Source organism: Tupaia chinensis, unplaced genomic scaffold (assembly GCF_000334495.1).
Source record: "Tupaia chinensis unplaced genomic scaffold, TupChi_1.0 Scaffold000478_3, whole genome shotgun sequence".
Classification (NCBI taxonomy): Eukaryota; Metazoa; Chordata; class Mammalia; order Scandentia; family Tupaiidae; genus Tupaia; species Tupaia belangeri.
The window spans coordinates 7,668,270-7,675,790 of record NW_006159990.1 but is presented as its reverse complement, the minus strand read 5'-3'; the positions used below and the strand labels follow the sequence as shown (position 1 = coordinate 7,675,790).

Sequence of the window (7,521 nt, the reverse complement as noted above, 5' to 3'; positions counted from 1 at the left end):
GGGGCCGGCCTCCATGCCGCTGCCGATCCCCCGGCTTTGTGCGGCGGGGAGGCCAGGAGAGCCCCCTACTCCTGGCCGGGTTGACCGTCCGGCTCGATCTGGCTTTGCCCGGCCTCGAAAAGCCAAGGTTGGGGGGCCGGCGAGGAGTGGAGAGGAGCTGGCGCTGTACGTGGGGAGGGAGTCGGAGTCCAAGGCACTACACACAGCGTCGGGGGAGCCAGACCTGGAGACCCGGGTCTCCTAGGTGGCCAGCGTCTCCCTGGAAGGAAGGGAAGAGATGCTCCACGGGCCCTCACCAAGCTGACACGGCTCCCTCTTGGGAGGGGGGGGATGGGGAGAGGATGAGCAGGCCCCGACCCAGTAGTGATGTTGGTGCTTGAATCCTTTTCAGGAGAATCTTGACCTGCCCCTCAGAACGAGCCTCTAAGCCCCCTCGCCAGGATTTTGGAAAGAGCGCGATCAGTTGTGAAGCGTGGATTAAAAAGCAACCTCTCCAGCTCCAGCCTGGGCTTCTACTGCGTTCCAGCCACTTTGTCCTCCGGAGGCTGCCAGGGTGTTGTTGCTGCACTTTAAAGCCATCGTGTGGCTGCCCTGTCAGAAGAAAGCTTTGTGTTGATGGGGGCTTGAAAGAGAGTAATCAGGACTTAGGCAGAATGTACATGTGCAGTAAAGTAAGGTTGTGAGAGTTGTGCTGGTGCCTGCAACTTTACCCCTTGCTAAGGCCAGGAAATTCTGCCGTGTTTCCCTTCCTATAACTTGGCCCCCTTGTGTACAGGCAGTATTCCATATTATTACATGTGGTGCTGATTTTTAATGAATATTATAAAACTTTGGCTGGCTTTACTGAGAGAAGGATCATAAATCCCCCCTGTAAAATGGGCACTGGCATATGCTGAGGAAGCAGTGAAGCGTTGCCCTGGGAGTCTTATGATACCATGTGAAGTGTTGCTCTGAACCACGTTCTTTTGAGGGCAGAGTTTTTAAAGGCCCATTTGGAATGTCTGCGTGGAAAGCTAGCCAAGGGGAAAGAAGCTGAAGCTGCTGCGCTAAGTTTCCTAAACGCAGAGCAGAACCTCTAGGTGCAGGTCTGGCACTGGCCTGGGAGATTTTCACTGCAAACCCCTCCTGATTTCAGAAGTAGAAAAGTCTTAAGAGCTCAGTCTAAGCTCAGTCTCTTGGCTACTAGTCCCATGCCCCTTGGGACAAGTCCCTACCAGCTTCTCAGGTCCCTGCCTGGCCACCCTGTCAAGCACAGAATACTGATCCCTGGTCTTTCCTGGCTGGGTCTCTCTCTCTCTCTCTCTTTTTTATGGTCTTATGGATGGTTGTTTCTGCATTCTTCATTCTTGTAAGTATGTGTCAGTGAGATAACTTTATGCATTTTAATAGTACCAATAAACGTTTTTCTCAAGAGCCAGGCTTGAGAACATCCCTATGAGGGTTGTGTAAATTCATTTCTTTTCCAGGCTGCTCAGCTCTGAATGGAGTTGAGCATTTCGCGGTGGAAGTGGATGACAGAGCCACACTGCTGCAAGCTAATCTGGTCTCCTGAATTCTAGTCCCAGATGGATACAATGAAGGCTAACAGGTTCTTTCAACTGGTCTGTCCTCCTGGATTCAGACTGAAGTTATTTTAGTTTGAAATTCTCAATGCTGAAGTGACGCAGAAAGTAGAAATGAAACTAAGCTAATACAGCTGATAGGTTGTATTATTATTGAGTCATTTGAGGAGACTGAGCTAGACTTCGCAGACCTCTGAGGTTATGCCCGCTAGTTCCGTCATGCAGCTTCATGGCTATGAGTAAGACACAAATCTGTCTAAGAGGAGCTTGAAGTCTGTTTGAGAATTCATTATTTCATTTTCGTTTTAATAGTCAGGAGTGAGTTATTTGAGTTAAATTCTAAAAAAAATATATTCAGAAATGTATGAAATGAGAATGGTAATTAAATCAAGTGCTATGTTCTCTCTCTCTCATTTTTTGTTTGTTTGTTTGTTTGTTTTTTGGCTATAGGGAACCTGCAAAGGGGTAGGGAGGTGAGGAATGAGGAAGTGAAAAATCACTTTCCAGGGGAATGGCTACGCCACAATCCCCTCTCCTCCATTCTCCTTTCAGGATTTGGACATCCGTACTCCCACACCTGGTGTGATTTTCAAGCCACAGGGTCAGCCATGTGGGAGTTTAGTGCCTTAACCACGATGCCACCTGCTGGTCCTCCGTGGATACTCTTTTAACAGTACCACCACAGAAGGTACGCTGTGGACAACCTTAATACCTTCGTCATGAGTGTCGGCCATCCTCTGGGTTTGTGGTCCTACTCAGACACTTCAGGTGTTTACAGTGTGAAGCAGATGCAGGTCTTTTCATCTCTGTGTTCTTGGCAGTAACCTAAGTTGAGGTCAGTTTCTTTTCTGTGCCTGAACATTCAACCTTTCTCATACACTTTTTTTTCCCCTATATAATTACATGTGTGGTTGATTCAGAATGTAGGCTTCATCTGTGGTGCATTTCTAAGTGTGATATAGTTTCCTGGAAAAATAACTTTGTACCATGACATTGAAGTCACTCAGTGTTATTTCTAGATATCTCCTTGCCTTTGTAAAAATAAAACAGAAAATAATAATAATAAAATAGGCAAGAAACAAAAAGATAAGAAAAGAAAGAAGAAAGTTGAGGGCGCCACTCAAGTCTTCAATTTTCTTGCTCCCCAGCACCTTACACAGCATCTGATGATGCTGAGATGATATAATGGTGTTTCTTAGGCAAAATAGTAGGTAGAATGTTAAAGGCAGTACCTTAAATAAGGCATGGCAGGTCAGACAGCCTATCTGACAAAAGAGAACCAAGTGAGATGCTGAGAGGAGGAAGACCAATGCCAGGAGAAAGCCAGTGTGTTGAAGGATGTTCTGTTGAGAAGGACTGAGGTATGCTCATTGAGACAGATTTTTCAGAAATATGACTAACATTTATTATTTCAAAACCAGATGTTAAGAAGTATCCCTAAACCATAAAACCTTAGTTTATTACTGCATAGGCAACACTTCGGAGGACTGATGAAATTTGAATAGTGTTAAGCAGTGATTTGCTCCACAAATGTTGAACCACCTATTATGTGGTAGGTGCTGTTCTACAGGCTGGGACGTGACCATGAGTAGAACAAAGCCTCTGCCCCCATGGAATTCTCATTCTCGTGATGAGATTGGGATGGAGAAGGGAGAGAGACAATGGACCCAAAATACATAGAATGCAATTTCGTGCATGTTATGATGGCTGGTGTGAGAGTGATATGAAAGTCAACAAACTAGGTAAAGGAGCTCAGGAGTGACGGGGTGGGGCTGTTCTTAGATTGTGTGGTCAGGTCAGGGCAGTCTTCCTTGTTGAGGGAACATTTGAGCAGAGCAATGAATGAAGGGAGGGGAGACCTCTGTAGCTGTCTTGGAGAAAAAGCTTTTCAGATGTAACAGCGTAAACAACAACGAAGAGGCCAGTGACTGATGCAGAAGAGCAGGAAGGAAAGTAACCAAAGTTAGTGTCAGAAGGAGAGCCAAAAGCCTTTCATTTTAGGTGAAATGAGAAGACATTTATAAGGGTTTCTGAAGAAAAAGAACATTATCTGTCATTGACTCCTAAACACTCACTCTGTTTCGTGGAGGGGAAGACAAGAATGGGAGCAGAGAGACCGGGTAGAAGGCCATGGGTATAGTCTAAGAGAGGTAACAGTAATTTGGTCTACAATGACAGCCACAAGTGGAATTTAGATATATTTTTTTAAGTAGAATGAATAAGATTTATAAATGATGCAATTGTGGGATGCAAGAGAAAGAAGAGTCTAAGGAAATTCCAAAATTTGGCCTGAGCAGCTCTTTGATGGAGATCATATTTATAGAAATAGAGAGGGCTATAGGAGGAGCACGTATGGGGGGAAGCCTCAGGTAGTTGGTTTGGGATATAGTAAATTTCAGATGCCTATTAGAAATCTAGGCAATCAGACATAGGGATCTAAAATTCAGGAGAGAGATCCAGACCAGAGACAGTAATCTCTGTGATACCAACAGAGAGCAGTGGGGAACATGGGTGGAGAAGAGAAGAGAAAAGAAGGCTCTGAGGATTAACACCTGGCTGTTTCAAAACTAAGAGGTCAGAAGAAGAAGAAAAGGAGGAGGACCTGGTAGAGGAGGCTGAGAAGCGGCATCCAGCAAGAGAAAACAGGAAAGTGCAATGAGTAATCTTGGAAGCTGAGTGAAAGGGAATGATTTGAAAAGCAGGGAGTGAGTAATGAGCTGTGCCCATACTGCCGATGGGCCAGAGGAGATGAGACCACAACATTGGCTTTCCAGTTTGATGACCTGGAGGTCATTGGTGTCTTGAACAGAGGAGGTAGTAGAGATGAATCCGGGTTAGAGTGGATCTGAGAGGGTGGGAGGAGAGGAAATAGAAGCAGAGAATGTAGACCACTCTTCAGAGGGACTTCGTTGTGAGAAAGAAAATGAGGAAATGAGGAGAGGGCAATGGAAGAAATTAGAACTCATTGACGGAAAAAGCATATCAAGAGGGGAAACTGGATGTGAAGAGAGAGAGGATGATTTCTAGGGTGACGTTTTTTGAGTTGGAGAGTAAAACCTTGCATAAGAGTAGGACCAGTTGATCCCAAGCAACAGGAGGGGACATGCGTGGAGTCAGGAATGTAGAGATGGAAGCATGGGGAACCCTTGTCCAAATGTGATTCCATTTTCCAAGTGGGTTAGGGAGAGGGATTATCAGCTGATGGTGGAGGAGAAGAGAGAACAGAGAAGGTGTGAAGACAGTGCCAGGAGACATGGCAGGACTACTCAGCACAGACAGCCGTGGAGTCACTGCTGGAGTCTTGGTGGACAGACCACCACTGAGAAGAGTTATGTCTCATTGTACAAGCTCACAGAAGTTTTGAAAAACAATCAGTGTATATTAAACTAGAGAGCATTGTAGTTTACCAAGTTAACGAGGATCATGCAAAATTCCTGGCAGTTATAGTTAAATTTGACTGGCAGCCTTTCTCCTTTGGACTGTACATCTCTCTTATTTGTGTCATCTCTGTCTCTCCAAAAATGACATTAATTCTTAGGGAAAGCTTTGGAAATTGTCTCTGAGGAGAAGCAAGGTTCTTATATCTCTGTTTATAGTGACATATCCCAAGATCTGCTTCTACAACAAAGAATCGATGCTTCTATTACTGAAAACTTAAGTGAAATAAACTAACTTATTAAAATAGCTTATTCATGAATGAGCACCTGTTATGCTGATGAGATATGAAAAAATTAGAAAACATTGAACCCTATTCTCAAGAAACTTTTAAAAATCCAGGTAAGTAGTCAAAATTAATATACACGAAACAATGAACAAATGCATTGATTTTTATATTTACTTTTATTGTTTCAATATATTCCTTATAATTAATCATATTTAAAATTACTTACATAGGAATTGTATTTATTGGAATTTATACCAATAAAAAAATAAGAATTACAGAAAGTTTTATTTTTTGGTATGGTAGCAAAAAGGAAAATAGAAAAATCTAAATGCCTTATAGTGTAGGATTGGCTAAATAAATATGGGTTTGTATATAAAATAGAATATCATGGATTCCTCAAAAATGATGTGGAAGGGACCAGCAGTTAGCGTAATGGCTATGTCGCTGGACTCCCATGTAGTCAACCGTGGTTCAAGTCCCGGACCCGGTGGCTTAAACTCACGCCAGGTGCGTGTATGTGCATGCCTAAGATCCCAAGAGGAGAATGGAGGAGAAGGGATTGCAGCATGGCCATCTCCCCTGGGGGGGTGATTTCTTGCTTTCTATTTCTCTGTCTCTCTCTGTCTTTCTGGCGAGCGCACGCACCCTGTAGCAAAAAACCTCTCAAAAAAAAAATAAATAAAGATGTTGAAAAATATGCGTATTGACTTATTAATGTTTTATTAGTATGTTGGAACAACAATTTTTAAGTAGAATTTAAAGTATGATCCCATTAGTAGAAACATTGCCTAGGCATCGATAGAAAAAAGTCTGGAAGAATATACATGTAGTATTTAGGTGGTTTTCTTGAGATGAAGATCTTATGAGCGGTTTTTCTTTGGCTTAAGTGTTTGCTTTTTTTAAAAATTTTCTCTAATATAAATGTATTACTTCTATAATAAAGAAAGCCAATAAAAGTTATAAAATTCAAGACGTGTGTAATTAAATTCTAATAAGAACTTAAGTGTTGTAGGTGTTAAGAGGGAAAAAAATTATGAGGGTTAAAATAGCCAGGAAGGGCTTCACAGAGAAGGTACAATTTGCATTAATCCTCAAGGATGGAAAGGATTCAAAGAGGAGAAAGGTGCCCTAACACAGAAAGATCCCCAGAGGCTAGGCTTTGCTCTAACTAAAACACCAATATGTTGGAGCACTGGGAAGAGTGGGAAATTATGATGTCAAGAAGGATAGGTCAGGCACAGCCTTGGTAGTAGTAGCATGAGCTGGTAAATGCTGCTTCTTGGCAGGCTGAGGCCGCATGGGAGGCCCGGGTTCGATTCCCCACCCACTCTACAAAGTCAGATGTGCTTCTTTCCAGCCAGTACCAAGCAGTGGTTAGCTCTCAGGACAACTGGCACAAATGCTGCAAGACAAGGGGCAAGAGAAAGTCCTACTACAAGAAGCGGAACTGTGAGCTGAGGTGGGCCCCTGCTGCATACACGGTCTGCCTGGGGAGAGGTAACAAGAAATACAGAACCCAGAGGCAGGAGGTGGGGAGCTTTCCCTGGAGTTCAGAGTGTTGTACACTCAAAACGCAAATCTTCGATGTTGTCTGCAATCCATCCAATAACGAACTGGTCTGCACCAAGACCGTAGTGAAGAACTGCATCGTACTCATTGACAGCACATTGCACCCACAGTGTACGAGTCCCACTATGCACTGCCCCTGGGTGGCAAGAAAGGGACTGAGCTGACTCCCAAGGATAAAGAGATTTTAAACAGAAAGCGATCAAAGAAAATTCAGAAGAAATATGATAAAAGGAAAAAGAAAACCAAATCAGCATTCTCCTGGAGGAGCAGTTCCAGTAGGGCAAGCTTCTTGTGTGCATGGCATCCAGACCAGGCTAGTGTTACAGAGCAGATGGCTGTGTGCTAGTGGGCAAGGGGCTGGAGTTCTACCTGAGGAAAATCAAGGCCTGAAAAGGCATGTACATCTTTCTGTCTTCATTCATGTAAAAAAATAAAATAAAATAAAATAAAATAAAAAATAAAAAAAAAGGAAAGAAAGAAAAAGAAAAACAGAACAAAGCCAGATGTGGCATGTTTATCCTCCCAGCAACTTGGAAAGATCATGACATAAGACCTTGTCCAAAAATAAATAAGTAAATAAAATAAGGGAAGGTCAGCGGTGAAGGTATGGGAGGCCACACCTACTAGCCAGCCGCCAGGAGCACTCAAATACTGCAGTGCTGCAGTGAAGAAAAGGCTGGTGTGATGGTGACTCTTTTTTTCCCCCCTGAAATATACATTTCTTTC

General features: G+C 43.4%; 1 pseudogene; it reads left to right on the top strand.

The window, feature by feature from the left end:
• The first annotated feature begins 13 nt into the window (after positions 1-13).
• Positions 14-7,185, top strand: LOC102491897 (40S ribosomal protein S8 pseudogene; annotated as a pseudogene).
• The last annotated feature ends 336 nt before the right edge of the window (positions 7,186-7,521 follow it).